The 22,794-nt window shown below is 38.8% G+C and overlaps 1 protein-coding gene across 1 annotated transcript in view; it reads left to right on the forward strand.

Moving 5' to 3' along the window:
* Positions 1-6,633: 6,633 nt before the first annotated feature.
* The window catches only part of LOC128258788 (uncharacterized), a 65,741-nt gene continuing 49,580 nt past the window's right edge, over positions 6,634-22,794 (forward strand). The window contains exon 1 of the mRNA XM_052990666.1: positions 6,634-7,254. The gene's annotated coding sequence lies outside the window, so the exon portion shown is untranslated. The remainder of the gene's footprint in view (positions 7,255-22,794) is intronic.

Consider the following 22,794-nt stretch of genomic DNA (forward strand, 5'->3'; position numbering starts at 1 on the left):
GCGATCTTATCGCTCATCGTATCGTACCTGCTTTGGCTATATGGAAAGCTCTTCAAGTTATGTGGGAAAAGAGAAATTTCCCCGCAGCACAACTCAGTTCTCAATGCTAAGTTATGGCCCCCTTTGGAAGTTTTGTCCCTGGTGTTAAGTGCAAAATAACTTTGTTCAAATCGGGTATGGTTCCAAAACAAATTTGTAGTGCAAATTGCAAAAAGCTTTTAGTATTATCAGTCTGGTAATCTGATCCGATTATCATGGGCCGTGCACATTATGGAGACCCCGCCTAGACCAACTTGTCGGATCAACTTTAGCCAAGCCAAAGCCCTAATCCCGGCCAGTGTCATAAAGACTATTTAAAGCCAATCCAAACTGGAACTGGAAAGGAATGGAAAGGAAAAGGAAAAGGAAACTGGTACTGCGACTGGGAGTGGGATTGCAACTGGGACTGGGACAAGGATCCTGCCCATAATCGTAAACATCACTTTGCATAATAAGAATGCTCCATCAATTTGTGCGCTATCTAAAGTGATATTAATTAAAAGATCATTTATATCGGTGTGCATAAAATAGCAAAATGTTCATCCTGCTGACGGACTGGGTCTCATCACTGCCAAATGGAATCAGGCTCTTCGCGGAGGAGAAGACATCGCCTGAAAAGAAGTTGTCGTATGGCGCGTTGATATTTATTGATACTGACAATGGACCTCTTCCCGCCGCCGCCTCCGTCGCAACTTGGATCCTCGACGGCGGATGGGGATGACAAGTTATGCAAATCGCGGAGACACCAAGATCAAAATAAACTTTACGCATGCAGATGCGAGCATCTCAGGTGAGTGGGCAGAACGCACGACGACAACAACTACCTGCACAAGGTCATCTTCGGCCTGGGCACTTGCCATTCCTCAAACTAAGTCACTCAGGCAGATGACCAAGAGCAGCGACTGCGTCCGAAACGAGTGCAAAAGTGAAAGATTGATGGCGAAATTACTTTAAATGTTTGCGAAATGCCAGGAAGGTGGAGCAGCGATCAGGAGCGCTCTTGGATTTATGAGGGGCCCAAAAAAGTGTTTATTAAAAAAAGTGTTGTACTTAGACAATCCAAACAATTATTGACAGCTTATGTTCCTACAATAATAATTTGAATCTAAACAATAATAAAAATAAATATATCATACTGTTTCTCCTCTTTGCAATTATGAAAAAGGTATTTTAAATAATGAAATACTTTTAAAACTAATCAATTTAAGGCTTAAGTAATTCGATTTTTAAAAAAATCTTTCCCAAGAAAAAAAGTGTAGTATACCAAAAAACCAAGTTTTATGATACAAATTATGCTAATCCCTCCCTGCAACAATCGGTACTCTTCCATGACAGTGCAAACCCTAAAACGTAAACAAGGCCGGCCAAGTCTTAGACAAACGTCCTGGTCTGTTGATCAATCTGTGCGACGCCTACCCAAAAACGAAGAATCCTCTTCGTCCGGCTAAGTATCCACGAGATACAGCTCCAACTTTAGCCTTAACTCCATCCAAGAGTCCAACTCTAGATGCGTTCCCATCTCCGCTCCGTTGTTGGAGTCTCGCTTGGCGACAGGCGACAAACCTGTCTGCTGGCGAAGAGTTCTTTGGGAGTCGATGCTCGGCCACTTGCCTACATTGTAGGCCGACTTTGGCTGCGGCTTTGACTTTGGCTTTGGCCATCAACTTGTCGCTGTTCGTGGCTAAGCGATGGCAGGGACTGCACAGGGAAAACAATCCATTTCATTTGATTTAAGATGGCTAAAATCGAAAGATAAAATATTTAGAAATATCTTTAGTTCATTTATCTAGACTTTATTGTTTTTTCATCTTAGAACATTTTATCCCTTAAATATTTCAGGTCCATTTATCTAACTTGATTATTTGTAGGAATTGTTATCTTAGGATATTTTATTTAAAAAGGAAAGGCTTAACTAATTTTGCCAAAGATAAAAATATTAAACTTTCAGCGGATAAGAAGTCATAAATCGATTCATTTAATTAGTGATTGTTTTAGAAAATTCATTTAAGTTTGAAATCATATGCTCTTACATAAATGCCAAATAAAATTCTTGAGATATTTTTAAACTTATATATTTACTTATATTTTTATAAATTAATTTTAATGATTTATTTTAAATTAAAATATATGGTTATATTATTTCTGTGTAAAATGGGATGTTATGGGATCGAATAGGAAAGGATTGGATAGGATGGGTTTTGCCTGGCTGGCTGCCTTCAATCAGTCGAACGCAATTCGAGTTGACAACATGTCGCAAATGCGTGAGTCTTCTGCGGAGTGCGGGATGGAGGTATGTTACAACATGGTACACTCTTATGATTATATAGATTATATTGGCCGCCATCCTCGAGCGCCGCTCCTCAGCCATCCATCCTGAATCATCCACATCTATCCTTTGGTCCAGTCAGCCGCATGTAATCCACATTGCTTCCCCTGGCCCTCCGCAACTAGCTTGCGTGATTGAAAGATTGAGTGCCAGGCACAATTAAATTGCTGCCAGATGATGTATGTATGTATGTATAGCAATTGTTACAAGTCCTAATTTGGATTGGCTTGCTTAAGCCAAATGCAACGGAACAGGTGCGAGCAGGTGGCAAGAAAATGGGACATTTGATGGCGGAGCATTTGAATAAATCACAAACGGATGAGCCTTCAATAAATAGTAAAAGAGCTTCAGGGTTTCCCCTCGGACATAAATTCCTCTGCATATTTAAGCTGAAACCAATAGGAATTTACTCCTGATCACTGAGAGAGAAATTTATAATTAGGAAAATTATAAAGCAAAAACTTTATTGAAACTTATGACATCATCTCTTCTAATGGCAAAGGAACACTTGACAAAATATTGAAGAACGTTGGAAAAAGTTTTCTAAAATTCTTCTTGAAACAAGTTTGAAAAAATAACTTGCTTGCTAAGTTCGAATTACCATTTTCACCGTGTAACAGAAAAACTTTTGCCAACTCATCCAGCGTGTTTATGGCCAGAAGAAACCTTCATTATTTATATGCTTATCTCGGTGATAAACTCGCTTCAACGGCATTTCCGCCAGCGACTTAAACAAATCATTAAATACATCTCTTTGCCATCAGGTGGAGAAAGAGGTGGCTCAATCTTACGCCCATTCTGCGCACCATTTGTGCACCTGTCGTCGCAGCCAAAGGCGCCTGGAAATTGCGGAAATGCGCCTCTGCCTTGGCCAGAAGCTTTGGTTATTGGTAGTAGCATAAAGGCAGATTATTGACACAACAATATAACTGCACAACAATCAAAATAATACAAGATTTACAACGAACCAATGGCCAGTGAAATGAGATGGAGATGGAGATGGAGATTCCGATGGGAATGGGTGTGGGGCTTTTGCTGGGGCTGCGGCTAGCACAAAAAGTGCAATGAAAATGCACAATAAAATAAATAAGCGCATAAAAGGTGAGCGGCGAAAATTTGCAGTAATTTGAGATTACGTTGGCATTATGAGCCTGTTGCGAAGGGAGCGGGAAGAGTCCACATTGCCATCGCAATCGCCACGAGACCTGCAAAGCCAACGTTGCCAACTTTTACTGCGGCGACAGCAGAAACTCAAAAGAAACTCAGGTCCACAAAGCCGCAGCTGTTAATGAATGGCAATGGCTTTGTTGGTAATGAAGTGTTGGCCATAATGCCTCCACGACGACGATGACGACCAAGACAAGAGCCAGTCTTCCAGCCACCAATGACGAAATTGGCACAGGGAGCGATAAGCCAGATAAGAAGGGACCTCGCTTAGTCAGTGGTTTAGTTAGGTTTTAGTTTCAGCTTGACTTTGTCTATATTTTCAGGGTGGCAATTAACCTTGGCAAAGTTAGGAAAAAATAGAGCATGTGGCACTCGAATAATGCAGAAATTATTAGGTCACTAAGCGAGTACTATATACAAAACAAAAGCATTTCTTAAAGATATTATGAAAAGACATTGCTTAAAACAAAGACATAAAGAAATACGAATGTGTTAAAAAATAACTTCGGTAAAAGCGAGTAACAGTTTTAATTCTTTTATTTTTCGTTTATACGTTAAAAACATAATCTTTCACGCTGAAAAGGTTGATATTTACACAAGGTGAAATATAGCCCCTCATAAAAAATGCATTTAAAAATAACCTTTAATTATTAAAATCAAATTATTATTTTATCATTAAAACCCAAAGCACTCCCATAAACTAAGAATTTGCGTTCACTGAGGTTATGCAAAATACATAATGAATCTTATGTAATTCTAATACTCATCTCAGTAGTAAGCATAAATTAGAAACATTTAGCCTAATGGAAAACTTTGATATGGGCATAAAAATATGACATCAAATATTTTATAGCCCAACATGGTCATAAAGTTCAACTACTGAGACAGAAGAAGGCCAAAAAATAAGTATGCAAGAAGAGATGGTATGCAAAACAGCCAAGAAAGGCTTGCACAAATCAGGCTTTTCTTTTTTCGGGTAGTAAAAATCAACGAAATTTCCGTGTTCAAGCTCTGGGAAGGAGAGATACCGAGTGAGCCACTGCTGTCCGTTTGCTGTTAAATATTTGTCTTTGATTTAAGCCGGAGTTCGGGACTTCAAGCGACACTTCTCCATCTCCATAGACCCCTGTCTCGATCTCCATCTTCATCGCCATCTCCAGCTCCCTCACCCTTTTTGACCATTTGCATTGTCTTGGCCTGTTGTTTTTACCAATAGCACTGAGATGTTGGAGGCTTGGCCATGCCAAACTGACATGCAAGACACAAATCATGATTTGCTGGCAATGTTGCTGGTGGCATCCAACTCGTTTACAGCTGCGCCTGCCGAGACGTCAACAATGAAATTGTCAAGTGTTGACAAATAAATTTGAGGATTTCGAGGAGATTTACTTATGCTAATGAAAGACACTTGTCACAGATACTCGTACTCGTACTCGTACTCGTACTCCTATTCCCTCTCCACTCGGCGGCATCGCCTTGAAGTGCGAGGCCACGTTGGCTCGCATAAATGTGTTTGCTCATCGGGGTTTCGTTTTGGCCAGCAGTATGGAGTTTGGGAGCTGGGAGCTAGTCAGTTTGGCTTAGGAGCTGGAAAAAGTACCGTAACAAATTTGCAAAGTGAAAGAATTTTAGAGAAGAAGCACTAAATTAGCCAAAGGAGAGAGAGGATGAGGAATTTCCAGGAATGGTAGGACTCCATTCGTCACATAAATATTTATGGATGTTAATGCTGTGAAGTGAATTGCACACTGAACATAGCTATTATTTGACGAGACAAATGCACTTGACAAAATCTATTTTATTTAAGTTAGCAACAACTATAAAAAAATGTAAAATGTTAATGTTTTAAAACGGAAACAGTGTACGAATTCGCAAATCATACGGAAATCATAACTTTTTTTAAATCGGAAAATGTTACATTTTGACTAGTGTCTTAAAAACAATTTATACCTAAACTGAAGCGATTGAAAAACTAAAATCTAAATCTGAAGTACACATTTTTTATCGTTAATGTATTATTTTCAAGCCAAAAAAAGAGACCCACGGCAAAAAAAGAAAAATTTTTTCTTGTAGACTTTTTCTTACTGTAAACAACTTAAACATTTCAGGTTGATTGGAGGTCACATCCGTAGCTCAACCTTATTAGAGTCCACCTGCCCGACGGGATCCATCGCATCTATCCCTTTATAACCCAGCATTTCACACGCTCATCAAACTGACGCCTCAGCCATAAATCCAGCGCCGAAACATTGTAAAGACATGAAAAATCTCAATTGCCATCTACCTGTGAACTGTGGCCGATAAAAAACAATATATTTCTAAAACACAACCACTAAATTGCATATCTCGCACACATACTGGCCACATATCATGTGCCTATTTTAGGGTACACTCAAAGAAAGAATATACGAGATTGATTGGCAATAAATAACAACTTAAATAAATTATTCCCCAGTTAAGTTTAAATCCATGTAACAGTTTGATGATTCAGGTTAAAACTAATTGATTGTAACTTATTTATTTATTTTTCTTTAATAATATAACCTATTCTTGAATTCAAGAATTTTAGTTGATAATATCAGCATTGGGTATTAATAGACTGAATTTATTTAATTTTATTCGTTGAGTTGAATGTTTACCAAGCTATTATTAAAAAGTTATAAATTTTCAAAAGCTGTTTATTTTTATTAAACTTATTTGTTTGTTAAATTAGTCGAACGTAGATTTATGGGCCTACTATATGTCAAAATACGACCAATTAAATTGCTTGGTAAAAAGTACTGCTGATTATCCTGCAGGCTAACTTAAATCTATATTAGTTATGCACACAACATTTCGTTGAGTGTATTGCAGCATAATTGAGTAATTAACTCTAAAAGTCACTCAAAACGAAACCAGTTCTCCACTCCACTCGTTCCGTTAACACTCAAACATGCGCAAGCCGGTTTGCGAAACGAGTGGGACGGAACGGACCGGAAACTAGTGGCCCGTTACCAGTCGGTCCGACGTGGCAATGTTGTTGTCGACGCCGACGTCGGCAGCGCTGCCGCCGCTTATGCTGGAAAAAGATTCAGATACGTTCGGTTCGAGATACTTTTGTGTTCAGTTCAAGTTGAGCGCTTTCTGACGTTCGTACAACGCATTTCCGCGGCCGTCTGCAATTCGCATCTGCGGCGAGAATTTCGCGAAAATCCAACTGCAATTTTCAGCATTATTCTACACGGTGTATAAATATTGAAAAGCCCTTGGGAAATTCGTGCTTTATTGAAAAACCCATTAGTTGTTTCGCGCAAAATAGTGCTATCAAGTGCCTGCATTTACCGGATTAAATATAACACATCTAACACACACGCAACATAGGATGCGAAATTTTTATTTTTAAAACCCATTCAAGTGCCAAAGAGAAAAGTTTTATGGAAATAAAGTAATAGCAGTAAATTAAATATTAAAATCCATCTGTCCGAATAAAATCCGTTGAATGAAAAATTCACAACAAGTGCATCACAGCAAATTGAAAAATCTCTGCTGCGTTGGAAAAGTTGGGGCAAAAGTTTTGCTATTGTTTTGGGTTGCGTTTTCCCCCCGCCGTTTTCCCCCATTTCGCGGTGACGCCTGCGCAGCTGTTTGGAAAAATCTAATTGGATTATTTTCTGCCAAACGGACACCGGAAACGGAAGTTGGCTGCCATTTGCAATAGACTAACTAGCGCGGCCCCTGTGAAGGTAAGTTCAACAGGATAATTAGCTATTGCAGCAGTAAAGCTCTTTTGTTAGATGAAAATAAATAGAAGCAAGTCATTGTAAAAACTGACACTGACACCGATAAAGTAACTCATTCTGGCGTTTGTCATAAGCTTCAAAACATGCCAAAATAATGTCACTCAGCCAGCTTTTGTTTTCTTTTGCTTTGCATCTCGTATCTTGTATCTCATAGCTGGCTTTTTATAGCCTGCGTTTTATAGTCTGATTAAATTTGACAGTTGACAGCATTTTGGCCTTATCTGACTGCTTCGAATCGCTCCACTTCCTCTCGCGTGTGAGCGTTTGTTTAATGTTAATTGTTGACAATTTCGTATAAATTGACAATTCAACTGGCGTTTTACATGGCTGGTAACAAATATATCGGCATTGGCCCAGCGATGAGTGTGTGATGTTGGCCTAATGTATTATTAACTAGGCCAACAACAGAATGACTGCACACACATTAGGCCCACTTTACAAGGGCGTGATTTAATGGGCCAGTTGCTTATTTTTCTAAGCTTTTTTAGTCCAAATTGGGCTGTAATATCATGCTTAATGGGCGGAAAACTTTACAGGTGATTTACACTGACATTAGTTATTCTTTTTGCGGTTGTAAAATAAGTATATACTTGACATTGAACCGAAAGAAAAACCATTAAATATTGTAGTATTTTTTTTTTGTGATACAACTCATTATTGATGATATTATTCCAATTAAATATTTTTTTATATACAATTATTAAAGCAATTTCCGAATTGACTATTTTTATAAATCTGTGCTAACTTTATAATATTGTAATCTGACATCCTGACTACTTCCTTTTTTATCTCATTAGTTTGATTTATATAAACATGTCGGAAAATTTGCTTTGGTATGCTAATGGTCAATATCGAATGATTCTTAATATAAGCAAATGTTTACTTTCCATAAATCAAACAGACAGATTAGAGTCAAAACCTATCTAAACTACTCCCATAGTTGTTGTTTTGGTAGAAAGAGAATATTCTGTTGTGAGAGCTCTTAGTTTTAAACGAGCTAAAATGTCCAAAACCAGATCAAAAGTGACACAACTTTTTCTTTAGCAAACTTAAATTTTTGCACATAAACACACACACAAAATAAGGAAAAACAAATTTTCTTTCTTTGCCACTTTTGTGTGCCCAAGTCATGCTATGTTTCTTCCAGCAGCAAGCATAACATAAAAAAGAAAATACTAAAAAAAAGATTGTGTAAGAGAAAAAGCAGCACAAGGTCAGAAAGAGGCACACCTCGATAAGCAGCTGCCCTTTGGTGCCACTTCTTAACATTTAACTCAGTGCCCTAAGCTCACGAACGTGGCGACTTCCGTCCGACAAATTTTTAGATTTTGAGAACAAATCTGCAACACGTACTCTCGGCCAATCGAATTTATGCTTTTTTCGAGCCCGACTATGAGTCTAAATTTAAATAAGCGAATGATGTCTTTGTCGGCCTGGGGCTTAATTTATGAGGCCCAGGGCTATTATAATTCGCACTGTTCCAGGCATTTTGCATAAACAAATGTGTCTTTCATGTTTCGTTCTTTCTCTAATGTTTATTCAAATCCGCTGGCCGATTGTCTTAGCTTGGCTTGTCTGTGTCTGCTTTTGTGTCTGAAAGTCTAGACTTTAGCAGGAAGGAAGCCCAAGTTGGAGACTGCACTTGAACTTGAGACCCTTTACAAGTATTTTTTTCCCCGGGATTCTGTGTGGGTTCGGTGGTTGGCGGCAACCCTTTTCTTTTTATTTTGTTTGCATACCATATTTCTTCCCTCGCATGTGTGTAGCTACTAAAAAAAAAAGCGAAAAACAAAAACATGCTACAGCCATGAATGAAATAAGCCTGGACGAGGGTGATATCTTTGGTGGTGGAGCGACTGCGACTCCCCCTAGAGCTAACCAGACCAGACAGCCATCATCCCGGGCCCAGACACCTTTGTTTGAGCAGATCTTGATGTCTGGGGCAAGAGTGAGCCGCTTAGTGGCCTCCCAGTCGTCCAAGTCCCCAGCTCGTGTCAACTATTGTCAAGGCTTTAATTAGAGATTTCTATTGCCCTCCTGTATTATCTCTGCCACCCATTATGTTGATGGGTTCAGCTGAGCTTGCTCATTTATATTATAGTTAATATTATATATGTACAGCAGACAGTTACTGAAGGGGAATTGAACTTTGCCACTTAATTGAAACTTTTGCCTTACCATCATAGCACACACGGCGTATGCTTAATATGATTGCAGCTGCCAAAAAGTTATGCCAAGCTGTTAGTCTCGCAAACTTACTTAGGGCACACTCGAGTTAAATATTAATTACACGTGCTCATTGGCAAATTATATTAATCCAGCCAGATATCATAATGAGTTTTTGGCAAGAGCAGGATATACGAAGCCAATTAAGATTAAAACACGAGTGCGCAGAAAACGATATTCCTAGTTAATATTAAGTGCTTTCAATAAGTTATTTGATTCAAGAATACATATGTAGATTGTATTAACATGTGAGTTAAGGGAGACTTATTTCAAGTTAAGACTTCATAAGAAGCTTGTTTTTAGTTAAGGCAATTTAATTATGCTCTTAGAGTATATTGATTTCGCAATCAAAAGTTTCCTTTAATTATTGGAATCAACTTATTTATTCTAAGCCATTAAATGGTCAGCCCACCAAAATGAGTATACGTTTATTTTCATGTTATCAATAATACATGTATTCCAGCGAACAATACTTATCAGTGATCGAAAAGATCTGAGCTCCTAAAAACTTGGCGTTCCTTTAATGAGTACAATAATCTTAAAATATTTATGAGATCTGTCTTATCAAATGCCATTTCAATCGACACTATAAAAATTTTTATAATCATAAAATAATGCAAATTTTGCTAATTTCATCTTATCTATGAGTTTTTAAAATATTCCACCGTTTACAAGGTATACTTTGCTTAGTTAAAATTAAAGGGGAAGCAAAAGAGTTGGCAACCGAAAGGGGCCATTGACTGTCTGCTTTTTCTATATCTCCAAAGATACAAAATAAAGAATACGCCGACGCCAAACAACGACTTTGATATGGGATGATGATGAGCTCTAATTTCGAAATTATACAAGATTGGCTGTGAGAAGAAGAACTGGAGCTGAGGATGGAGATCTGAAGAGGCTGTCAGCTTGGAGGCCCGAGTTTCGGTTTCAGTTCAGCTCCTCGCCGCCGTTCTTATGCTTGTTGTTGTTGGCCACATAACAAGTTAATTTTGATGTAAATTTCTGTTTTGGTACCCGAACGAACGAATGGCAAAAATCGAGACAACAAAATGAAAAAAGGAAAAAAATCGAACCGGTTAACATAATCACTTAATTTTGTGATCGTGTATCTGTATCTCAGAATCGGCATCTGTGTGTGTCTCTGCCATCGTTTTCAGCTCGTAATCGTCTTTTGGAACTCTATACCCACTGTTCGGTTCGGTTGCCTATTGTATAGAAGTGTCAATATTATTAAGTGATGATGTCCCCATCTGAGGCTCAAACTTTGATAAACGAGCCGATGCTGTAAATAAAGCAGAGTAACAAAAAAGCGAGAAAAAAACCAACAAAAGATAAATAAACAGAGCCCGGTTAAGCTCTAACTCATCCGAGTTGATAAATTGTATCTATATTTATGTATGTTGCTACCAGCAAATAACTTACAATGTTTGAGCTGGCAAACTAAAACTGGCAAGGGCAAAAAATGTGTAGAATACAAAAAATTAAAAAAAAACACACACAAAAACACAAAAATAGCAATGCCGGCCAAAGCGAAAACACACAAACAAACACAAAAAAGAAGTAGCTAAAAACAAGCGCAACACAGAACCACAAAAAAAAGTCACTCCAAACAAAAGCAAAAAAAAATGTGAAACAAATGCTGAATTATTAGCACACAAATCGCCGGCAGCACAAGAAGTAGCAGGGTCAGTGGGTGGGGCGGTTGTTTTTGTTTTTGTTTATATTTTTATTTTTATATTTTTGCTGCTTATTCATGGCAGTAGTCAAAACAAAAACAAGAACAAATTGCGAAGAGAAAAACTTGCAGAAATAGCAACACGTGAAAACCGCAACAAAAAACCTGGCACAGCAAAAACTAAATGGGGGATCGGAGAATAAAACCACACAGAACAAACTAAAGAAAACCAGCCACAAAAACGCCACTCGAATATGACGAAAATAAAAACTAAAAACACATAAACTTGCCTGCATTTGGCTCCATATGAATGAGACGTGAGATGTGGGAGCGGGTTTGAACGAAAGTTCTGGCCGACTACCAGCAGCTTGGGATGCTCGAGATCCTTGCCGTTATTGTTCCTGGTAGTGAACTCTTCGGGCAACCCTCGCTGATGCAATTACCCTGCATCGTCTGCATCCTCTGACTGTTTTCTACATTTTGCCTGTGTGCTCGTGTGTGGGTAACCATGCATTTATGACGATTTTAAGCTTGCAGGCATCATCAGCATTGCAACGCAGAGAGATGTGCCGAGGTAAGCCAAGCAACCTAAACAAGCGTGCGTTAAAACCAAACTAACTATAAATAAAACCGAAAGCCAACAATAGCAAAAAAATCAACAGACACCAAGATGAACCTAACCGCAAAATGGGGGAGGGGTAGGAAAACACACACAACACAGCAAATGCACACAAAGAAAGCAATATTTTCCAAATAAAAACAAAATATGGCATTCCTAAACTGTTAAATTAACTTTAAGATATATGTATTATATTAGTACCTTGTTTCTGGTAGGTTAACTTTTCTTTTATATTATCTTAACAAAAAACGTATTGAATCGTTTAGTAATCGCTCTGAATACATTATTTTTGGAGTATATCTAATCTTAAATGAAGATCTTTACTTTCTATAAAGTAAAGTAGTTAAGTTTCTTATACAATTTTTTGTTCTCTGTAGGCAGCTGGGAAAGCGAATGCTGGGCGAGAGAAAACAAAGCAAAATAATAATACAAATAACTATAGATGCATAGATACGAGGATAGTTAGATGGACGAGCGGAGGATGTGCCATGGGTAACCGAGCTCCTTCCCCCCTTTCCAATCGTACATCTCCCCCAGGTCGCTATTTCAGTCTCTCCACACTCATCATCATCGCAGTCGTCCCCAACGTTGTTGTCTTCTCAGCCGTTGTCGCTGGGCGATCGCGTAGCCGTTGCCATAATTGTTTAGTTAGCCCAAGCGGCCAAAAGCGTCCCGCCCCAGCCGAGGATTTGGCCCACCTGAGAGCTACGCTATCAGCGGCTAAATCACTGTGGGCTCGGGGTCCTCAAGATATGAGTAACTTATAAGTACACGTGAATACAATATTTAAGAACACCCAAAAAACTTTGACCGTATTCTTAGATTATAAAATGTTTTGTATTCAGTGAACAAAAATTTCGGTAAAACTAGTGACATGTTCATTTCAATTTCAGAAAAAAAAAATAGTTTGTCTTTAAAAATAATAAAATGCTCTTAAACATTTACCTTCACAGAAAAGTGTGACTAGTTTTACAACTTAAGTAGATTTTGGTATGAAAAATATGATCGCTTGGTCAACCTTTATCTTGCCAGTCGTCACAGGGTATGATTTTTTAACGTTAATGACAATCGAAAATAAACAAATAACCCAGTCAAAAAATATAAGGAATTTGTTCTATAACTAAGATTAAATGTTCTTTGGAAACCCCAAACAACCAATAATATTTTAAGATAGTATCCTGGGCCACTGTGCCTAGCCGCTGCTGCTCTTTTGTGCAATCATGCGCAGGCAATAAGCGCTGGAGCCGCCGACGCTGTTTGGCGATTCGATGTTGCGGTGGATGGTCGGAGCTTACTCCCTTTATGCCGGGGCCACGGATCCGGCAAAGAAGGCTCATGCTCAGGCTCAGTTCGTGGCTAAAACCTGATTATGAGTGGCCCCAACTGTTTTGTTGGCTTACATGTTGTGTATTCTAACACGCTGCGGACGTCCTCATCATCATCGTCGTCGTCGTCGTCATCGTCTCTCTGGATCTGCTGGATCTGCTGGGCAAACAAAATGCGTCTTTAATGCAAACATGCAGCAGCAACAGCAGCTTCCTTTGAAGTTGGCTGGGAGGATTGGGATGAGGGCCAGAGGAAGCTGGCGAGGCCATTGCATGTGCGTACAAAACTTTAAACAGGAATTTTAACAACTTGCTTTGTACTTTGCTTGTACTGCCTGGCTGCTATGCTGCTTTTCAGCGAGCCGGCGAGCGATGAACGTTCGAACAACAGCAAACAACATTCAACTTGCAGCTACAACAACTGATTTATAAAGAAAATTTCTATGCGTCGTCTTTGCTGCCAGATGAGCCCAAAAAGGAAGTGCATGCCGTCGGCGGACGGATTATGGAGGGGTCAGGTGCGCTGGGGGGAGCGCGATCGAATGCAGGTAACTGCATGCCAGACAACGTGCCAGCAGCAAAAAAAAATGCTTGAAGCAAAAAGCCATGGCAGCGCAGATCGCAGCCAATTAGAAGATTTCATATTTATGCCACTATGCATTTCAATTAGTCGCGTAAAGAGAAAAAGTGTGCGAAAAGGTCAAAGTTGAAAGGCGGACGGAGGAGGTTAGAAAAGTCTAACGGATGCAAAAAAAGATAGAATATTGTAATCCTGAAATTGCTAGATTTATAGGCAGTTAATTGTGTTACCATAACCAAACCCAAAAGCTTTCAGCTTAAAATTAAAAAAAAAATGATATAAAACAAAAATTTTTGAAATTCAATTTAGTTAGACTATTTTTTATAGTATCACTTTTAAATAATCATTTCAAAAACTTTTTCATTGTTAGACCCATGAATTAACAGTTTTGTTTATAGTTCAGTTAATGGGAAAGTTAAAGGGAACTATTAAGATATTTGGCTTTATTATGAAACAACAGTCGGTATTTAATGGCAACGCTAGATTGTAAATTGTAAAATGTATTGGCTTAAGTTTAATAGGATTTAATAATTTTAAGTTTAGTAAGCGGATATAAGAGTAGGCAAATCTTGGTGAACAATAAAACCTAACAATGGTATTAAAAGATTGCATTTACTTTATCGAGGTCGTTAGATCATAGTTTTACAACATCTTTTTTCCAATAAACAATCAATATTGTTCAATGTAAACATATTTACGGCATCGCCATCAATCATCCCACAGATTTCATCTCTGTGCATTTCAATTAGCCATCGCTGGGGTTAAAGTTGAAGCTGAACCGGCACCATCAAAGTCAGCTCCATCGATAAAAAATAACAAAAAACACAAAAAACAAACAAAAAATATGAACAAACAGGGGCAGCTGGTATCAAAGATCTCCGGCAGTTCCAACTGTAGCGCCAACAACTTGTTGCCTTATCGCGATAATTAACAAAAGTTTAATAGTCGCCCCCGGCGATGCTCAGCTGCTACCTCGTATTTAAATTCGATGAGTCCCCGCCGGGTGGTCAGCATTTTTTTTTGTTCGGACTACGATGGTTATGAAAAAGTTTATCTGCTGTAATTAAAAATTGCCACTTGCCGCACACATTTTAATTATGGATGCGAAAATGGCAGACGCACGCAACGTTTCGCATCGTGAGCGATGAAAAACGAGAGTTTCGGCTTTGGCCCATAAAGAAGGTCAGGGCCGGAATGCTTTTGGCCGCTATTAAAACTGCATTACAAGCAGCCCCCATCGATAGATGTCGAAGCCCCGGCACTTGTGACAGCTGTTCCACATCGGAGCTTCTGTCAGCTCCCAAGCTGTCTGGCGCATCAACATCAAAGTCACGTCTGTTACACATTTCTCATAATCGTTGAACTCGAGTGGCTGGCAAAATGCGTTCGGCTGCCTTTTTGGCGAGCGAACCGGAGGAGCACCATCATTGAGATGTTCGACTTTCGACTCCGGCTACCGCTCTCAAGTGATGACACATCAAGGTGGCCACGGATATTCGCCAAGTGCAGTCTTCGGGCTGCAGCTGAAGTGCATCTTGGTGCAGCTTTCCTTTTACTTTGAGACGAGCACGTCTTAGATGGAATGGAGTGCTCAACGCTGGCAGCTACAGCTCAGCGGGCATGGTCTTGAGGGGATTTATGTCTAAGAACCTAAAAATAACTGATTTTTGAGGTCACTTTACATCTGAGGTGTATAAATACAAAAATAAACCAACTGCACAAAATTGGAATAACAAAAAAATGTATAATAATCAGAACCTTTGTTAAGAAAACAAATCACATTAATTTTTTTAAATTAAATTCCATATTTTAAGAGCTGCCGAAACAACTAATTAACTAATTAACTCGATATTTCGTTTTTATAAAGCATGGTAGGTAAAGTTAAATATTTTCAAAGGTAAATTACAGAAAATACAAATTATTATTTGGCTTTAATTTTATTATTAACAATCTTCTGTAAACATCAAGATATTGCATCATATCATATAAACCTATTATTAACATTCAGGCCGTTAAATCAAATTAACTTTTAACAATTGTTGGCATTTACTAAGAAAAACAAACGTGTTATTATATACAATAGGTTTTTATTACAATACTAACAATAATTGAATTCAATTGTAGTTTCTTGAAAGCATCGAATGATTAGTTGTACATTTTTAACGACACTTTTTAATGGCAATTTTCTGGTGTCCTTGACATCGAGTTTCGCTGGGCAAAGCTTTAACATTGTTTGCCTTACATCGCCGGTGTATCTCGTTTCACCCCTGTAGACACAATCTCACGCCAGCCCACACGAACTTAAATGTATAGTATAGCATAGTATGTTCGTGCTTGGGTAAAGTCTCTTCGACAGGCATTTAGCAACAATAAACAATAAACGTACACCAATAAATGACATCAGTTTTATTAAAAATAAATCCGAAAACGCCAGCCAGCTTTGACAGGCGACAGCGGCTAAAAGCCAATCACAACCGACGAGTTGGGCTTTGGCTTCGGTTTCGGTTTCGGTCAGTGGAAATGGAGGTCCAACTTAAAGCCAAGACACCTGTGCGCTCCAATCTGCGGGCGAAACGTGTTCGCACGCTGGCAACTTGGATCGCTGAAGCGGCGTGACGCCAACAATAGGCAATACAACAACCTGACCTTTCTGCAAAAAAAAAAAAAAGAAGAAGAAAACGTATAAAATAAGAAAAACTATATGGTGGGCATGGAGTAAAGGCCCCGAGATGAGAAGAGAACCCATGAACACACCCACCCAAGAGACTCTACATTCGTCATGCCCAAGGGAGTGCGAGGCCTGAATGAGAGATGTGGGTGAGAGATGGGGTTTGGATGGGGTTTGGATGGAGTTTGGGCTTGGGGATTTGCACGGGGATCAGGGGGAACTGGGAACTGGGGACTCGAATGGATACGGAGCTTGAGCTGGAGCTTCAGAGGGAGAGGGAGATGGACATGGAGATGGAGATGGGGACCCTCGGTTGCCACTGCCGAGCTCATCAAACTTTCGTATGTTGCCCTGTCAAACTGCACAGTGACAACGCCATCTGCAGCTGCTGCTCTCGCTGCAATTCCTTTGAAAAATTCCACCAGTTGCAGTGGCACTGAGGAAAACAATTGCAACGAAAAAGTAGGTTAGCATCGTAAAAATAGTAATTATTCAGCCATTACAGCAATACAAATTTTAAAGAGGACTTCAACGCAAACATTTGTAGGAAAGAAACTAATGTCATAAAAAAACGAATATAACATATAAGTTTCCGTGTCTTCAAATAGCTATTTGCTTGATTACCTTATACAAATTGTTAAAATATTGTTTGTGCGTTTGCAATACTGAAATCTTCAAGTTGTTTGTTCAAATATTGATTTTATTAAAAAAACTCCATGAAAGAATCAATAAATATATGTGCAACCGCATGTGTATTTAAATAAAATCGTTGATGAAGAAATTACTTTAAATCCAGCGTATGAATTGTTGTTTAAAATATGGGATGCAAAATTAATCCTATTTAGCTTAAGTTTAAATAAAATGATTCAGGTATTTAAATTTATTCCGAACATATTTAAATTAAATAAGCTGCCCAATAGTTTTGAAGTCTTGCCATACTAAAACCTTCTTCTAAAGCAAAAAAAAATTTCTGACCAATAAAATGGGCAGCTCTTTGCTTTCACTTCGTGTATCTTATTTCCTTCGGTGTAATTCTCCGGCTTTTGTTTGTTTTGCGCGCCTTCCCATAATGTTTTTATGATGACCCACGGCGCAAAATTCTCCGCGCAGCCTCTACACCCCGATCCCCTGCCTTAATCCGCTGCTGTCTTTATTTTTGCAACTGGCTGCAATTAGCTGCAGTTGCCTGCAACTATTCTTGCCACACACGGACACACACGAGGGCATTTGGGGTCTATATGGCCCAGCCATGCCAGACTGGATGGCGTTAAGACGGCCAACCGTAAAATTAAGTTTACAAAAGAAAAAACGAGATATACATATATATAAAAAATGCCAGCTAAAGCAAACGGGGGAAATGCAATGAAATTTGAGCATCGATTGTGGGTCAGGACCATTGACAGGCCAAACACACAGCTGGCCACAAGCTCCGCAAATGCCTCAAAAAAACAAAAAGCGATACAAATGTACGAATATAAAACTGGCCTCGGAGACGCCACTGGCCACTGGCCACTGGCAGCTGCCGATTCTCCTCCAGGTAGCCAAAGCCAAACGCGAAGACACCGCAATCCATTTCAATTGCCGCGTCGCGTTTAAGATTACGCAACCGATTAGCCAGGCAGCTGGAAAATGCGGCCCATGGAGAGTTAAATGGGGGAAGCACGCGTTCCCTGGCCAGCAAACTTGTTTATTAGATGGCCAGGCCAGCTAGGTGCGATTTTTCCGGCACGTGCCTATCCATAACTCACGTACTTTTCGCAAGCTTCTCAAATGACCAAATCCACTGTCTGCACTTGACTTGGCAAAATCGAAACGAAAGTAGAACATTATTCGTGGCTCAGCAAATATTCTATGCGGCAATTAAAAATCAATGTTACAAAAATTTCATTGCCAAAAAATATTGAAGTTCTGGCACATTTTATGGAAACGTTAAAGTCAGCAAGAAGTTCCTGTTTCTTGGGTAAAACTTTTCATTTATTAATCAGTGGCATAAAACGACAAGTTTGTCAGTAAAAGTTCAGTTGGGTGGGGGGCAAGTGGTGCCAGTGGTGATGCAATCAACTCGTAGACACAGACGTAGAGCAAACAACATGCAAAATGCTAAAAGTGAAGCTAAAACTGCAAAGCAACCAGAGCAAAGGAGCAAATGAGGAATCGAATTATGGTTACTGCAGTTTTGACATTCTTCTTTTTTATTGCTTACTAAATTTAACCAAGTATAATTAAAATGATTTATTAAAAATATTTTTATGCTAAGTCCTCGTAAGAACTTTGCATCAGCAAAAAAGAACATTTTTATATGCTTAGCAAGAACAATTCCTGAAGTCTCAATGTCACTCACATAAACCTTTTAGTTAAGTTTAAAAATATCAAATGGTACTCAAATATTTTTTTAAAAAGTCTGATAGAGAAATATTATTATTTATTTATCAAAAATACATTTTTTGTTTCGAGTATACGATGAATAAATACCTTGTAGGGGTATAGTTGGGCCTTATTAATAATAACAAGGTTTTTTTCTGAATATTGAACAGCATTGTGAGTAAATATTTACAATCAATTAAAAACTAAAAATAACTCAAAGAACTTTTTTCTAAAATAAAATGTTAAGCTTATCAAAAAAATGCTGTAAAATTATATAAGATTCTAAGCCCAAATATGTTTTAAAGTCCTTACACATTTTCTATTGACAATAATGCTTTGTAAAAACAGATCAGAGATATAGAGTTTCTAGATTTTGTAATTTAAACTAGATTTGGCACAAAAAATATACTGAAAGTTTATATATTCGTTTCTCCTTTGCTAAATAATACTTATATACTCCATATCCTGCCACTACAGGGTATCACAACAACTCAAACAACATCCCATTGCAGTTTGCAGTCAAAGTTGACTCTTTTACGCATTTTTAAGCGCTCCTCTCCACTGCACCCCCAACCCCCCACCCACTCACCCCCTTCGCACACACATCACCCGTCCTCCCCCCCGCCTGCCGTGTCTGGCTATATAGTGTGGGAAAAGTAGGCGTGGCCATTGGGCATTAAACGGTATATTTCAACTTTAGCTTAAGCTTTTGCTTTTGTTGCCGGCCTGGGTTCGTTGATTTCATTTGGTTTTACTTGTGTGTTTACTCGTTTTTGTGTTATTTTTTTTTTTTGTTTATTTTGTTTTTTGTGTTTTTTTGTTTTATTCTGCCTTGCTGCAATTAATTGAGGAACGACGACTAAAAAGAAGAGATTTGAAGGGAGAGGCAGAAACAAACAAACAGAGACGTCATGTGAACCGTCTGGGACAGTCTTTGTATCCCATATCCTGTGAGCTTGTCCATTAATGGGCTCCCCTAATCAACTCAACTTAGTTCGAGGCTCAAAGAAGCGGGTGAGGGGCAAATAATCAGACAGTCATGCTTGCTCATCGGGGATAAAGAACTTCATCATTGGGTTGGCGGCCCCGGCAAATTGATTCATTAGTCAAAGTGACTCTTAGTTAGCAAAGTCTGAACTGCATTCTAAGCGATTCGATTTGCGTGCGCCATGGCGTTCATTTATTTATCAAATTGCCTTTGATTTGTCAATTAAGTATGCTATTTATGCTTATTAAAGCTGGCGCCATTAAAAAATGAAAAAAAAAGTCGGTATGCTAAACACGCCCAGTGCCAGTAAGTTATTCCATGTCCAACCGGTTGCTGGCCAATCTCGTCGGCCTTTGGCCAATAGACATTTTAGCCAACTGGTTGATTGGTCTCCAACTGTTATCAATAAATGAGCCGCTTGCCGTTTTGATTGTGTCACATTTTGTGTTTATTACCCGGTCCATATTTATGGCAACAAAATCTATTTTTATTGCCGAATTAATATTGTATTAGATCGCTGGCAAATCAACAGGCGGTCGCGTCCAAATGAAACCAGTTATCCCTTTAGCGTTAGCTCTCCCACGCAATTTCCAAGCCTTTGGTCATTGGGTTTTCAGCTAATTCCCACAGCGATTTCGCTATTTGGGTTGGCCAACACAATACAAGACTGCACCCTACGCAATAAATGGCGGTACACACATTTATATTGCCATTTTTGGCTGAGTTGCGTGCAAATTGATCAAGAGATTTCCTGCTTTTCCATGGGGTAGAAGTTAATTAGTGAGCTACAAAAGAGGATTTTATAGCGGGTGAAAGTTTCCCCCGGGGGGTTACGTATCAGATTATTTATTTTGCCTATTAGTTAGTGGTTTTAATTAAAAGAGGTACTTGGAGATTTAATGGTTTCGTTATTATGAAAACTTGTTGAAGATTTATGAAAATGAGTAAAAGTTGCAAACTTTTGGAAAAGCGCACAGTCAGATCCTAACAAACAATAAAGTTAAAAGAAAATATCCCTAGCACTTTAAGTTATTGAGAATTGCAGTGAAGGGCTTAATTCAGGGTTATTTTATGTTGCATTCAAATATATATATTATTAATAGGCATTTTAAGAACATTTTAAAGAATTTTGTGAACTCACAGAGAGCTTTTTTAATTTACATGACGTTGCATCTGTGCTCAATTAACCAAAATAAAAGCAACCAGCTACTTATTCTCCAAACTTTTACTTTTCACCCCGGTAAAAAAGTCAGAGATCAGCAACTGTACGATATCTATATGTAATCTATATATAGTGACAGCGACAGGGGAGCGGCCCAAACCATCGGAGTGTCACCTTTTGCGGTTCTCAGTTCAGTTCAGTTCAGCTCCGATCACCGATCTGCGATCCCCGAATCCACAGATCCCGCCATATAACCGCTCTGCGTCCGCTGTCAGGCGTAATTTTATACGATCAGCTTTCGATTTGGCTGAAGCCTGAGGTTAAAAATTAACATGACCAGAGCCGGCGATAAGTTGAGATTGGGATTGGGCTTTCGGCATTCGGCTTTGGGCCAATACCACCGGCAGCAGCCCCAACTCAATGTAATTTTGTGGTTTTCGTATCGAAAAAAAAAAATAAAACATAAAGGTAAAGGTAAAAGAGGAGGGTTGGCGGAATGGGGGGAGAATGCCAAGCATTGTCGGCCGGAGTGCAATTGATATGGCCAAGGGACGCGAACGATGAAGCGGATTCGGATTCGGATTCGATTGTCAAAGCCATGTAAAAATATATAGTATGTCCGTGTGTTGGCTGGTTGGTTGGTCGGTTGGTCGGTTGGTCGGTTGGTATCTGTGTGCTTCAGTTGCCTTGCGGTCGCACCACCCCCTCTTCCTTTCTCCACCCTCTGATGAGCTGTCTTCCCCCTGGCTTTATGCGATATGAATTACACAAGTTTCCTGGCACTTTTGTGCGAGCGTTTTATGGTCGTTTTCCTCTTTATTATTATGCAGCTGTGTGAGTGTATACACATATTTCACACAGGGTTGCAGAAGTGTGCGTTATAATATAATAATTAAATGAATTGCCAAAGTGTGTCCGTAGCAGACGTGCGTCGTTCGTCAGGAGCGGAGAATGAAAATTAGGGATGGGAAGAATTCGTTTTTTGGGACAGGAAATGGTGAGTTAAGTCTTTTAAATAGTAGATAAGGTTGTCTGTTTAAAATCTCACTTTTATGCTACTTAAAAAGAGTATTTTTTGTGAAAGAAAAGCTTTACCATATATAAAATTTTCAACCTTTTACCCTTAGGACAAAGGGCTATATATAAATTGTCTAACAATTTTCCAAAAAAATTTAATGCCATACAATTTAGGATCAAATTAATATAGGCAATAACGTACAATTTAATACTTTCCTCCTTCTTAAAGTTTCAAATAACACTTCAACATATTGGTTTTAGTGAATAAATAGTGAAAAACAGTAAAATAAAAAATGTAAACCAACATTGGGATGTAAATTGATGAAATAGTAAAATCCTTTTGAAAAGTGAGAAATAGATTTTATATTTTACCGACTTTTTTTAATAACAACTATTGTATCCCCTCACGCTCTCCTCTCTAGCGTTAGTACATGAGTGCGAATATTTCCCTGAATTTTTTAGAAAGCCAGCAGGACGCACCGACCAAGTTCCTTTCGTTCGCCTGTCGAAAAAGGGTTTTTATTTCAGCGGCCTTTATTTGTTTTTTCTTTTCTCGCCTTTTTCCCTCGGCTCTGTTCTTTACACTGGAGGTGTCAAATTCAACGCCCTTCTTTTGTTTGGCAAGCATGCGGATCTACATATATAATCATGTATATGCATATGGATATTAAATGGCGAGTACATGGTTACATATATGGATATTACCCTCGTTTTTAATTTCTGCCAAATTATGCAGTATGTTCGCTTGGCCTCTCAGGGGTTAACAAATAAACTCTGCACTGGGAGAAAATAAGTGGGGGAAATAAATCTAGAGTGGCGACCACACCCACTGAGAACGTGGGAGCGGTAGACGCCCACA

Source organism: Drosophila gunungcola (genome assembly GCF_025200985.1).
Source record: "Drosophila gunungcola strain Sukarami chromosome 3L unlocalized genomic scaffold, Dgunungcola_SK_2 000003F, whole genome shotgun sequence".
NCBI classification, from domain to species: domain Eukaryota; kingdom Metazoa; phylum Arthropoda; class Insecta; order Diptera; family Drosophilidae; genus Drosophila; species Drosophila gunungcola.